This window comes from Hordeum vulgare, chromosome 5H (genome assembly GCF_904849725.1).
Source record: "Hordeum vulgare subsp. vulgare chromosome 5H, MorexV3_pseudomolecules_assembly, whole genome shotgun sequence".
Classification (NCBI taxonomy): domain Eukaryota; kingdom Viridiplantae; phylum Streptophyta; class Magnoliopsida; order Poales; family Poaceae; genus Hordeum; species Hordeum vulgare.
Genome location: NC_058522.1, coordinates 220,179,154 through 220,194,227, shown reverse-complemented (window position 1 = coordinate 220,194,227; position 15,074 = coordinate 220,179,154).

The window sequence follows — 15,074 nt, the reverse complement described above, 5'->3', positions numbered from 1 at the left end:
CTCGTGACTGTCATTGCATACACATTGCATTCATGCCATCATATCTTGAGGTGTTCGTATCTTTTGAATCGTAGCTCCGTTGGAGATGTTCCATATGTGTAAATTGATTGGAACGACACGTAGAATCACGTGAACCTATTTATTTTCTTTTTAACAAATATTAAAACATGTTAGTTCAGATCTGGACAGAATTCCAAATTAATGTATGAGGTTAGTTCGGAGATGCTATAAGTCGTTTTCGACCTCATTTAAAATGTCTAGATAGGTAGATTAATTACGCTTCACCTCTTGCCATGTTTAACCAACATTCAATATTGTCGTGTACCTAATCGGGATATAACTAAATAATCCGTATGTGGAGTTTCCTCAATATGCAACTCGTTGCATATTGAACTTCACTTAATGTGTAGTGTTTGATTGGAGTGAATTGCGTGTCATACCGTGCATAAATGTAACCGCTCATGCATCATTTGTGTTGTGCATCGCATGGTGAATATCGTGTGTTGATTCTTGTTTTCGGTTTGCTTCATCTCGATAGAGTTCCGCAAGCGTGTCGGAAAGTGAGGACCCGTTGGACTACATCGGTTCGCCTGCTTCACGGAGTCGTTCTTCTTCCAAACGGGATCTCAGGCAAGATGACCATTTTCATAGATATCATTACTATCATTGCCATGCTAGTTTTATCGTTTCTATCGCTATGTCTTGCTCTCTACCACCTGTTAAATATCAGCCTCTCAACATTGCCATGAAAACTTTCAACCTGTTCACAACCTAGCAAACCACTGATTGGCTATGTTACCGCTTGCTTAACCATGTGTTAGCGTTGCTAGTTGCAGGTGCAGTTGCTTCCATGTGATAACATGGGTTCCTTGTTATATCACCATATTATTGTTAAATAATTTAATGCACCTATATACTTGGTAAAAGGTGGAAGGCTCGGCCTTTCTAGCCAGGTGATTTGTTCCACTTTTGTGGTCTTAGTTTCGGCTACCGGTGTTATGTTCGATAAATGAGCACTCCTAACATGCTTGGGGTTGTTATGGGGACCCCCTAGATTCTTGTTTTAGGATAATGCTTGTTTGGCAAGGCCCAACATTGGTACTATATTTTCCCAACATAAGACTTCTGTTAATACTGAAAAACATAGGGAGTTAGCGCTACCCGAGGAGTAATTCAACATAATACAGGGAGGGCCAGTGATGATGGTGCTGGTCCAAAACAAAGCCACTTGCGGGGCCACCCGAGGCAACTAAGAGTATTTCTATCCGTCACCGTACGTATTGCTCATCCTTCATGTCCTGAGAATGAGATACACGACTCCTATCAGGATCGTCGACACGCCGGGCGGCCTTGCTGGACTTATTTTACCTTTATCGAGCGTCTTGTGCGAGGGATTCCGAGGATGCTTTGAGCTGACTCTAGGTTGAGGTTTTCTAATAGGGGTCCGAGAATATCACGGGTTTCCCTAATCGAGGTCATTCCGTCGCAGCGTGTGGTAGTTGGTGATGGACTAGTTGGAGCACCCCTGCAGGGTTAAATCTTTCGGAAAGCCATGCCCGCGGTTATGTGGCGACGTGGAAACTTTGTTTAACATCCGGTTCTAGATAACTTGAAGTTAACTTAATTAAAACTTGCCAACTGAGTGTGTAACCGTGACTGAATCTTTCGTGGGCTCCTTCTCCGATCGAGGACACAGTGGGGTTATGTCTGACGTAAGTAGGTGTTCAAGATCATTCATTTGATCATCAGTAATTCACGTCCACTATGCGTAGATCATCCCCCTCTTTATTCTTGTACTCGTAAGTTAGCCACTAAATATATACTTAGTCGCTTTCTCCAGCCTCACCACTTAATCTTAACTCACCCATTAAGCTTTGCTAGTCTTGATACCTTTGCAAATGAGATCGCTGAGTCCCTTGTGGCTCACAGATTACTACAACATCAGTTGCAGGTACATGCAAAGTGCTATTAAGATGTGAGTGCGATGATTGTTCATTTGGAGTTTCTTCTTCTTCCTCTTCGTCGATCTAGGATGGGTTCGAGGCCGATATCCTGGGATAGCAAGGATGGATGTCGTTCTTTTCTCGTTTGTTTTCGTCCGTAGTCGGACCCTGCTCTTCTTCGTGATATTTATGTATTGTACTGTTGTGACTCTGATGTAGCTCATGGCGAGTGTAAGCCAATTCCATATACTCTTCTCTTCAGTACATGTACTTGTAACGATATCCATTCTTGCGAAACGACGAATGTGCTTCTATCCCTGTCGAGGACTTCGTGCCAAAATAAGGATAGGATCGCATCTTGGGCTAATCATTGAAGCACAAGATTGGAGAGAAGACATCACATAGCTACTGGTCATGGACTCATGGTCCAAGGAGGACTACTCACGACACGTCCTGGAAGCGTCGATGATGTTGGAGAATCTCCCGGAGGTCAATCCTCCCTCCGGCAGGGTGCTGGGAAGAGGTCTTCTAACGCTCCTGATCTCGGAAACGCTGCGGTGGCGGAACGATGGAGAAATTCGCGATTCTGGATCTGTTGGAAGGGTTTCCTATCGGAGAGGTAAATATAAGACGAAGAAGGGCACCAGAGGAGGTGGGCCCCACCTAGGTGACCTTGTGGCACGGCCAGGGGGTGGACCGCGCACGGAGGCCACCTGGGCGAGCCGTGGCTCCCTTCTCGCCCACCTTTTGTGCTCGTGAATCTTCCGTCACACTGATTTTTATATATTTTTCTCGGTATTTTTGGGGCTCTGTAAATTGGGGTAAAAGTCCCTACAAAAAAGACATCAGCAGAAAGAAACTGGCAGTGGGTGCACTTAGTTAGTAGGTTAGTCCAAATATGTGTAAAAAGATACGAAAGTGTAGAAAAAGATATAACAATGTCACCCAAAAGAGCATGGCACAAACATAAATTATAGATACATTTGGGACGTATCAGCCGGCACATGGAATTCTCGACGTAAAAAAGCTACATCGGAGATACCTAGTCTGCACATCTGCAATTGGGTTGAAACTTTATGGAGATTTATTTTATTATAAATAAAAAATACTAGAGCGAAGAAGTACTAGAGCGGGTCTACCACGCGCCCAATAGACACGAGGGCGCGCCAGGAGGGCCTGGCGCGCCCTTATGTCTAGTGGCTGCCCTGGCCCATCTCTAGCGATCATCTGCTAGTATAAATTTCCTCTTTACCTGAAAAATAAGAGGAGAACTTTCAGGACAGAGCACCGCCGTCTTGAGGCGGATCCTGGGTAGGAGCACTTTTGCCCTCCGGTGGAGCGATTCCATTGGAGGAACTTCCCTCCCGGAGGGGGAAATCGAGGCCATCGTTCTCACCAACAACCCTCTCATATTGAGGAGGCCAATCTTCATCAACACCATCTCATAGCAAAACCCTAGTTCATCTCTTGTACTCAATCTTGAACCGGAACCTCGGGTTGGTACCTAGGGTGTGCCTAGTAGTGTTGATTACATCTTGTAGTTGATGCTTTATGGTTTATTTGGTGGAAGATCATACATTCAGATCCATTATGTTACTTAAGACATCTCTAATCATGAACATGTTTATCACTTGTGAGTTGTTAATTTTGTACTTGAAGCCACGTAAGAAATCATGTTGCAAGTAGTCATCTAAAGTTGATATTTGTTTTATATTTTGATGACATGAATGTTGTGATTACCTTATTGGTGTTATGTGAACACCGACTACATAAAACTTCACCATATTTGGGCCTAAGAGCATCTCCAACAGGCGCGCTTCGCCCGACGCCCAAAAAACTGATTTACAGCGCGCCCATCGCAAGGTCTAGCGCGGCGCGCAGCGCTAGCTCCAGCAGCCGCGCTGAAATGCAGCGCGGGCGCGCAGCTCCAGCAGCGCGCTAAAATGCAGTGCGCGCGCTCTCAGCCGACGCCTCATATTTCTTCATTTTGGACACAAATTTCACACATTTCATTCAACACAAAACACATGGCATGTAATTTTAATCACAAACACATGGCTTCGGTAGCCGCCTCGCCCCTCACATGCCCTGCAAGCTTCTTCCTCGACGCCTTCGAGGTGCCGGAGCCGCCCGCCGCCTTGTTGTTCTTCGCGGATGTCTTGCCCTTCTTTGGCCACACCACATTTGGGAGGTTCGAGGGCTTCATCACGGCGGGCACCAGCGCCGGCGCGACAATGCTAGCCATCGAGGTCATCCGCGACGGCATGAAGAGGCCGCGCTCGAGGCTGATGGTCGGAGGAGCTCCGGCGGAGGCGGAGGCGAGGCCAACGCTCCCAGCGCTAGGGTTTGCGGCGGCGGCGGCGGCGGAGGGTTCGCGGCTGTAGGATGGGGTGAGGGGAGAGCCGGTGCGCGCGTCCATCGGCTCAGTTCGTTAGTGCCGGCACGTGCATGGCGAAGGTGGCGGGGTGGGAGAGAGTGCGGCACGAGCGATCATGTGTGCTGTGCGCGGAAGCGGACACCCCAAATATGCAACGCGCGATGGCAATTCGGATCGCGCACCCAACTGTATATGCCACGCGCGCGGTTATTGCGCGCCCGCTGGAGACACTCTGCCGATTGCACACACGCTAAAATGGGTAAATTTGCGGCGCGACGCTTGTTTAGCGCGGCTGTTGGAGATGCTCTGAGGGAATGCATTGTGGAGTAGTAATTAGAGGGTGGGTTGCGAGAGTGACAGAAACTTGTACTCCAGTCGATGCACTATTTCGTAAGGGGCTGATTTGGATGCCTATGTTTAATGCTATGGTTAGAATTTATTCTTAATACTTTTCTCGTAGTTGTGGATGCTTGCGGGAGGGTTAATCATAAGTGGGAGGTGTCGTGCGAATAAACCTGACAGTAGAGGTGTAGATTACGAATGGAGAGGGCAGAGTCCTAGCTATGGCAAGATTGTACGCAAGATGTATGAGTTCAGGCCCCTCTCTTGGAGGTAATAGCCCTACATCTCAGCTGCCGAGGAGCTCTTACAGGGTGGTTTTGTGTAGTATAGGGGGTTTGAAACCTTGTGCCAGAGGGGAGGGGTGGCTTATATAGAGTGCGCCACCTCTCATCAATACTTCAACATCTAAGGGCTAGATCAATATGAGTTAAAGATATACATTACTGATAACGTAAGTTGGTAATAAATTCTACTAAAGACCATTAGTTGAACGTGTGTGCGTTGGCCGTAGTGGGTGACTTCTGATCTTGAGTACCGACTAGAATCTTTCCGAGTGCCTTTGGGTTGTCGAGTGGATGTAAGTTTAATCCGAGTGGTTTCGTATCGAGTGAGTTTCAAATACCATCTTCATCCAGTCGGAGTCTTGTGTGTGCCCCTTGTCCTAATAATGAGGTGCCCTTGGGTAGGACATATAGGTCACGCCTACGACCCTACCCTAGGTGCATATCCCCATTATTAGCCCCCGAATGGATCAGGGTTTGAGTGAGGAAGGGGTCGACGCGAGTTCTTGTCGAGTCGCTCTGATCTTGGTCCTTTTCCTAAGATTGAAAAAACTTTGGGTGGACTGAAATCTTCGTCATTCGCCTTGATCGATTCTGTTCCGAAGTTTACCCGAGTGGTTTCAGATGCTGGTGCTTACTCCGAGTGACTACTAGTATCTTTTGATATGAATGATCACTACGGCAAGTCCGGATCTTTCGGAATTTCGGTTTCCGTGCGCCTTGCGGTGATGACACAACTGTGATGCAAGTTGAGCAATGATGCCTCAATTATTGTGTCGTCATCATCGCCACGCGTCATGTCCCCACTGATAGCGGGATACGTTGAGATCTGGAGGTCTCACCACTCGCCGGCTCAGTCAGTTGCTTATATAAATGTAACCGTGGCTAGGTTACGGTTGTACCTTGATCTTTTCTTGCTCTTCTTCCTCCTTAGCCTCGCTAGCCTTGCTTAATCTTCTCCTTGCCGCCACAACCATGACGAAAGCCAAGACCTCCCAGCTTGAGCGTGCCAAGAAGGGCGACAAGGCAAAAAAAGCCGGTCGGACCGCATTGCCACCAGGATGGATACAAGGGGATTTTCTCCCGTCCAATGTGACGAGGGAAGATGTTTTGGATCTCGTGGAACACGGGATGGTTGCTGAGAAATCCTGGACACTGCCTGAGGGGAGCTTGAGCGTGCACATCGTGAGGGGGAATGAGTCCTCCTCAACACTCATGTCGAGCAAGGTTTCTCTTTCGTGGTTTCCTCTTATATTTCGGGATTCAACTCCATCATCTCCCTCCTAACACTGTCGCATATCTCTCTGCGTTCATCACCTTATGTGACTGCTTCTTGGGCTGCCCTCCTCGTTGGGGTTTGTTCAAGAAGATATTTACTGCACGGTCTCAGATGGTGAAGAAAGCGAACCCTGGGGACACCCGAACCAACGTTATCCAGTTGTGCGGTGGCCTGGGAATTCAGAAGAGCAATGGGAGTACCTATCCTTCGATGATTCTCCCTGAATCGGTTAGGAACTGACAGGCGTCATGGTTCTACTGCAATGATATTGCCTCCCCAAACATGTCGACTGGCCTTCATCCCTTTACCTTAGATCGTCCGACTGCCCCTAGGATATTGACCGTATTCGAGGATGAAAAGGCAGAAGTGGAGATCTTGCCGGGGGAAGTGATCAACTTGGTCAGAAACGGGCTGACTGGTTTGGACCTCCTGGAAACATTTCTTACTCGGTGCATCCAGCCTCTTCAAGCAAGGGACCATGCCATGGTGCATTACCCTGGTTCCGAAGACTCCACTCGATCGCACCCAGAGGAAGTCGACGAGGAGATGGTAAGCCAGTGGATCAGAAGCATCACTAGTCCTTGCGACAACCCCATGGGATCTAGACGAGTCGATGCTGCCTCTTGAGCTTGCGTTGGTTTTTCCCTTGAAGAGGAAAGGGTGATGCAGCACAGGAGCAGTAAGTATTTCCCTCAGTTTGAGAATCAAGGTATCAATGCAGTAGGAGAATCGAGCCAAGTGTCCAGAGTACCTGCGCAAACACAAACGAGCTTGCACCCAACGCTATAAAGGGGTTGTCAATCCCTTCAAGATTGATTGCAAAGTGAGATCTGAAGGCAGAAAGTGCAACGAAGTAAAAGTGTAAGGCTGAAAATATGATGTGAAGTAGACCCGAGGGCCATAGTGTTCACTAGAGGCTTCTCTCAAAATAGCAAATATTATGGTGGGTGAACAAATTACTGTCGAGCAATTGAAAGAACCGCGCAAAGTTATGATGATATCTAAGGCAATGATCATACATATGGGCATCACGTCCGAGACAAGTAGACCGATACTTTTTTCATATACTACTATTACTCCACACATCGACCGCTATCCAGCATGCATCTAGTGTATTGAGTTCATGACGAACAGAGTAACGCCTTAAGCAAGATGACATGATGTAGAGGGATAAACTCAAACCAATGATGTAAACCCCATTTTTTTACCCTTGATGGCAACAACATGATGCGTGCCTCGCTACCCCTTCTATCCCTGGGTGAGATCACCACACGGTATGAACCCAAAACCAAGCACTTCTCCCATTGCAAGAATCATAGATCAAGTTGGCCAAACAAAACCCACAACTCGAAGAGAATTACAAGGATATGAAATCATGCATATAAGAGATCAGAAGAAACTCAAATAAGATTCATAGATAATCTGATCATAAATCCACAATTTACCGGATCTCGACAAACACACTGCAAAAGATGATTACATCGGATAGATCTCCATGAAGATCATGGAGAACTTTCTATTGGAGATCCAAGAGAGAGAAGAAGCCATCTAGCTACTAGCTATGGACCCGAAGGTCTATGGTGAACTACGCACGCATCATCGGAGAGGTCATGGTGTTGATGAAGAAGCCCTCCATATCCGAATCCCCCTCCGGCAGGGCACCAGAACGTGCCCCACATGGGATCTTGCGGAGACAGAAACTTGCGGCGGCAGAAAAGTATTTTCGTGGATCTCTCGCGCAGTTTTGGATTTTTCAGGAATTTATAGGCGAAACAGGTAGGGCAGGCGAGCCACAGGGGGCCCACAAGCCTGCTAGGCGCGCCCCCTGGCCGCGCCCAGGGGGCTTGTGGCCTCCCCTGGTGTCCCGTGCCTTGGTTCTCACGCCCCATGCGTATCTTCTGTTTCGGAAAAAAAATCTTTTTCGGAAGTTTTATTCCATTTGGACACCATTTGAAACCCTCCTCTGAAAAGGGTCAAAAACATGGAAAAAACAGGAACTGGCACTTGGCACTGAGTTAATAAGTTAGTCCCAAAAAAGATATAAAAGGCATACAAAACATCCAAAGTTTGACAAGATAATAGCACGGAACCATAAAAAATTATAGATACATTGGAGACGTATCAAGCATCCCCAAGCTTAACTCCTACTCGTCCTCGAGTAGGGAAGTGATAAAGACTGAATTTTTGATGTGGAATGCTACCTAGCATAGTTGTTCTTTGTAACTTCTTTCATGTGACACGAATGTTCAGATCCGTAAGATTCAAAACAATAGTTTGCTATTGACAAGGAAACAATAATACTGCAAGCAAAGTAGCAAGGTAATCATGAACTTTCGAAATAACAAGGCCAAAGAAAGTTATCCCTACAAAATTGTATAGTCTGGATATGCTCCATCATCCCCACAAAACTAATTTAAATCATGCACAATCCCGGTATTTGCCAAGTAATTGTTTTCGCACTCTTACTTTCTCAAACCTTTTTCAACTCTCATGCAATACATGAGCGTGAGCCATGGATATAGCACTATGGTGGAATAGAGTGTGGTGGTGGTTCCGAGACAAAAAGGAGGAGATGGTCACATTGACTCGGCGTATTAAAGGGCTATGGAGATGCCCATTAATAGATATCAATGTGAATGAGTAGGGATTTCCATACAAAGGATGCACTAGAGCTATAAGTATGTGAAAGCTCAAAAGGAGAACAAGTGGGTGTGCATCCAACTTACTTGCTCACGAAGACCTAGGGAAATTTTGAGGAAGCCCATCATTGGAATATACAAGCCAAGTTATATAATAAAGATTCCCACTAGTATATGGTGGTGACTAAACGAGAGGCTCTCAATCATCAAGAACATGGTGCTATTATGAAGCACAAGTGTGGAAAAGATAGTAGCATTGTCCCTTCTCTCTTTTTTTTGTTTGGGCTCTTTGGCCTCTTTCCATATCTCTTTTTTAGTGGGAAACTTTGGCCTTTTTTTTGTTTCCTCACATGGGACAATGCTCTAATGATGATGATCATTACACTTTTATTTACTCACAGCTCAAAGCTTAGAACGATGATGACTCTATAGGAAATGCCTCCGGCAGTGTACCGGGATGTGCAACGATCTAGCTTGGCGTATGACGTTGAAACATCTCGCTAGCTATCTTCTGATCATGCAATGGAAATATGAGAGTTATGGCACAAGTCATGAGACGGAACGGTGGGAGTTGCATGGCAATATATCTCGGAATGGCTATGAAAATGCCATAGTAGATAGGTATGGTGGCTGTTTTGAGGAAGGCATATGGTGGGTTTGTGCACCGGCTAAAATTGCGCGGTACTAGAGAGACTAGCAAATGTGGAAGGTGAAAGTGCATCTATACCATGGACTCACACTAGTCATGAAGAAATCACATACTTATTGCGAAAGTTTTTATTAGTAATCGAAACAAAGTGCTAAACGCATACTCTTAAGGGAAGGGTTGGTAGGTGTTAACCATCGCACGATCCGGACCGCAACACAAAGGATGAAAATCAATAGATCAATTATGCCCCGACTTCCTAACATAGTGGTTCACCATACATGCATGTTACGGGAATCACTAATTTCAACACAAGTATTTCTAGATTCACAACACCCTACTAACATAACTCTTAATATTACCAAATCCACGTCTCAAAACTAATTGAGAGGAATCAAACTTCTCTTTCCACTTAATGCACATGAAGATGGAAGTTTTATTGTATCCTGTTTGGGTACCTATCACCTTTGGGACTACTTTCATAGCGCAAGCCAACTACCAAGTTACGCACCGCCGTGCTCTAAAAGATCTAAGTGAAGCACATAGAGCAAAATGGTCTAGCTCAAAACATATAAGTGAAGCACAATGAGTATTCTAGCAAATTCACGATGAGTGCATGTCTGTCTCAAAAGGTGTGCAGCAAGGATGATTGTGACACAACAAAAAGAAAAGACTCCTATGATACAAGACGCTCCAAGCAAAACACATATCATGTGGTGTATAAAAATATAGCTCCAAGTAATGTTATCGTTGGATTGAAGACGAAACAGGGGATGCCTTCCCGGGGCATCCACAAGCTTTGGCTTTTTGGTCTCCTTGAATTTGGATTGGGATGCCTTGGGAATCCCCAAGCTTGAGCTCTTTCCACTCTTTATCCCTTTGTCCATGAGAACATCACCCAAAACTTGAAAACTTCACAACACAAAACTTAAACAGAAACTCGTGATATCATTAGCACAAGAAAACAAACTACCACCTCTTGAGGTACTGTAGCAATCTTGATTTCTATTTATATTGGTGTTAGATTACTGTATTCTCACTTTTCCATGGCTAGTACCCTCCCATACTATCCATAGTTTCATCAAAACAAGCAACCAACTCAACAAAAATAGAGTGTGTCAAAAACAGACCAGTCTGTAGCAATCTGTATACTTCGTCTACTTCTGGTACCTCAAAAATTCTGAAAAATTACGACAGCCTGGGCAAAAGACATATCAACCAGAAGCAAAAAATAATCAACTCAAAAGCTCTTTCGGAATAAAATTGAAAAATAATTTTGTGAGCGAAAAGTTTTTGTCTTTTTCCAGTAGGATCAAACAACCATCACCAAACTAATCATAAAGGTTTTGCTTGGCTCAAACACAAAACAAAACACAAAAAAACACAATCATAACAGAATTATGATGGTGTGGACGCAACAAAACAAAAAGTAAAAAGCAAAGATAAATTCATTGGGTTGCCTCCCAACAACCGCTATTGTTTAACGCCCTTAGCTAGGCAATGATAATTCAATGATGCTCAGACAAAAGACAAGAATTGAAGCACAACGAGAGCATCATAAAGAATGTGAAAATCACATCTAAGTCTAACATAATTCCTATGCATATGCATCTTATAGGAAAACAAATGTTCAAGACAACCAACTGTTACCAAATGCAAGGAAGAAGAAAGAGACAATAGCAATCTCAACATAACGAGAGGTAATTTGGTAACATGAAAGTTTCTAGCAAATTTTTTTCCTCTCTCATAGCAATTACATGTGGGATCATAATCAAATTCAACAATATAGCTATCACAAAGGATATTATTTTCATGATCCACATGCATGCAAAGTTGACGCTCTTCAAAAATAGTGGGATTATCATCAACTAAAGTCATGACTTCTCCAAATCCACTTTCAATATTATTGCAAATATCATAGTCATCATGAGGCTTACACAAATTTTCAAGATCATAAGAAAAATCATTACCCCAATCATGATCATTGCAACAAGTAGTGGACATAGCAAAACAAGCATCCCCAAGCTTAGGGTTTTGCATATTTTTAGCATGATTGTCACTAATAGAATTTATAGTGAAACCATTGCAATCATGCTTTTCATTCAAGGAGCCCTCGTGAATCACTTCATAAATTTTTTCATCACGATTTTCAGATTCACGCATCTCAAGTAAAACTCCATAGAGAAAGTCAAGTGCACTCAACTCACTAGCAATTGGATCAACATAATTGGATCTTTTAAAGAGATTAGCAAGTGGATGAGGATCCATATCACTAGATTTTCAGCAAGCGAAGATGCAAGCATATTGAAGGCACATAGCACACAAGCGAACAGAAAGCAAGCAAAAGAAAAGGGCGAATGAAAAAGGCAAATATTTTTGTAAATTTTTGTTTTTCAAAAGTGGGGGATAGGAACGAGAGGCAACAAATAAATAAATGCAAGAGATGAGTTTGCGACACTTACTTGGATGATGTTCACCTAGAACTTGATCCTCCCCGGCAATGGCGCCATAAATTGGCACGTTGACGGGAGACTATTCTTGACTTGATCCTCCCCGGCAACGGTGCGAGATATTGGCACTTTGATAGGAGACTATTCTTGACTTGATCCTCCCCGGCAACGGCGCCAGAAATCCTTCTGCTGCCTCTTGAGCTTGCATTGTTTTTTCCCTTGAAGAGGAAAGGATGATGCAGCACAGGAGCAGTAAGTATTTCCCTCAGTTTGAGAACCAAGGTATCAATCCAGTAGGAGAATCGAGCCAAGTGTCCAGAGTACGCGCGCAAACACAAACGAGCTTGCACCCAACGCTATAAAGGGGTTGTCAATCCCTTCAAGATTGATTGCAAAGTGAGATCTGAAGGCGGAAAGTGCAACGAAATAAAGTGTAAGGCTGAAAATATGATGTGAAGTAGACCCCGGGGCCATAGTGTTCACTAGAGGCTTCTCTCAAAATAGCAAATATTAGGGTGGGTGAACAAATTACTATCGAGCAATTGACAGAATCGCGCAAAGTCAAGCCGATATCTAAGGCAATGATCATACATATAGGCATCACGTCCGAGACAAGTAGACCGATACTTTCTCCATCTACTACTATTACTCCACACATCGACCGCTATCCAGCATGCATCTAGTGTATTGAGTTCATGACGAACAGAGTAACGCCTTAAGCAAGATGACATGATGTAGAGGGATAAACTCAAACCAATGATGTAAACCCCATATTTTTACCCTTGATGGCAACAACATGATGCGTGCCTCGCTGCCCCTTCTGTCACTGGGTGAGATCACTGCACAGTATGAACCCAAAACCAAGCACTTCTCCCATTGCAAGAATCATAGATCAAGTTGGCCAAACAAAACCCACAACTCGAAGAAAATTACAAGGATATGAAATCATGCATATAAGAGATCAGAAGAAACTCAAATAAGATTCATAGATAATCTGATCATAAATCCACAATTCATTATATCTCGACAAACACACCGCAAAAGAAGATTACATCGGATAGATCTCCATGAAGAACATGGAGAACTTTGTATTGAAGATCCAAGAGAGAGAAGGAGTCATCTAGCTACTAGCTATGGACCCGAAGGTCTATGGTGAACTACTCACGCATCATCAGAGAGGTCATGGTGTTGACGAAGAATCCCTCCGTATCCGAATCCCCCCTCCGGCAGGGCACCAGAACGTGCCCCAGATGGGATCTTGCGGAGACAGAAGCTTCGGCGGCGGAAAAGTATTTTCGTGGATCTCGCGCGCAGTTTTGGATTTTTTAGGAATTTATAGGCGGAAGAGGTAGGGCAGACGAGCCACACGGGGCCCATAAGCCTGCTAGGCGCGGGCCCCTTGGCCGCGCCTAGGGAGCTTGTGGCCTCCCCTGGTGGTCTCTGCCTTGGTTCTCACGTCCCGTGCGTATCTTCTGTTCCAGGAAAAATCTTTTCGGAAGTTTTATGCCGTTTGGACACCGTTTAAAATTGTCCTCTGAAATGGGTAAAAACACGGAAAAAACAGGAACTGGCACTTGGCACTGAGTTAATAAGTTATCCCGAAAAAGATATAAAAGGCATACAAAACATTCAAAGTTTGACAAGATAATAGCATGGAACCATAAAAAATTATAGATACGTTGGAGACGTATAAGTCGCGCCCTATTCTGCTAAGAATAAGCCGGGGAAGCTGGTATGTTGCCTCTTTTCTGATTGTATTTATGTATTTGTCGAGTGACTTTGTATTCGTCTGAGTGACTTTGTTACCTTTGAACTTTGGAGGAATGGACCAACCTGCACTCTCCTGTGCCCAATGGGGATCAGTTCGAGCTTGGAGGAGAAAGTGAAGGTGGGAGTGCTAATAGTGAATATGCAGACGACAACGAAGAGAGTGAAGACGCTTCAGAAGACAGTGAGGAAGAAGAACAATCTCCTCCACGCCGAGAACCACGAACCAAGCAACACCATGACCCATCAGCTGCACCAAGTAAAATAGTCGCCTCTAGCACAGAAGCATGAAGCGGGACCGAGCCGTCGCGCCTGACTCTACGGAGAAGACCACAAAACAGCCGAAGCCTGATACGCCAAAACTCCGGAAGGCTTTACAGCGAATGAGAATAGCCGTGTACCTCAGTGTAAGTGCTTGTCTTTTTTTATCTTGCCATGGTGTCTTTTCAAACTTTTGTTGACTGAGTGCAATTCATATGTCAGTGCTGCTACCTCGGTGTCGACTCCCGTCGAGATGGGAGAGTACCGTATGGACCTGGACGGGGTGGATCAGCCCGCGCCTCGACCAGGTATGACGAACCTTAGCATCACTCCATTTCATATATCATATCAGGACTAATTTGGCCATCACCATTTTAGCTTCGGGTGTCATTTTCTTGGATGACGATCCAAAGCCTCAACATACAGCTATGGAACACACTCGTGCTGAGCCAGTTATAACTGCATTGGGGATGCCTGTGACGCCTGCGTCGACTGCTCCTCCAGTCGATTCAGGTGCTATGGCGATGACCCCTCCGATTGGATCAACTGTCGTGACGACTGTGATGAGTGCTCCTCACGTAACCCAAGCTACCCGTGTCATGATGCCCACTTCTCCATCAGTTGTGTTCCCTATGCATCGCGTCCCAGAGGACCAAACTAGCGCTGCCAAAGAGGCGATGATCCAGGCCAATCTGATGATGCAACACACAAAGGAGGTGTTCAAGGCCAGCAAACTGGCGTATGCTGCCAGCTCGACACTTGAAGCAAACATCCGAGTAAGTTGCACTATAAGTTATTTTCCGATTGAGTCTCGTTTGTCAATCTGATTGGAATGTTGTCAATCTTGTCAATCTTGCTTTATTACTTTACACCCACTGGGGGTTTGCCATGTAATAGATTGTCTTTACTCTAGTGGGGGCACGCTTAGTGAACCCACTGGGTGTAGTCCCTGAGACTGCTGTTGAATGCTTGCATCATCTGGAGTCTGAAGTTTAAGATGTATAGTCTATTTGTCACTCGGCTAGGTCAGACTTGGTCGAGTGTTTTTGTCTTCCACTGGGGGCACTCTTAGTGCACCCACTTGGTGTA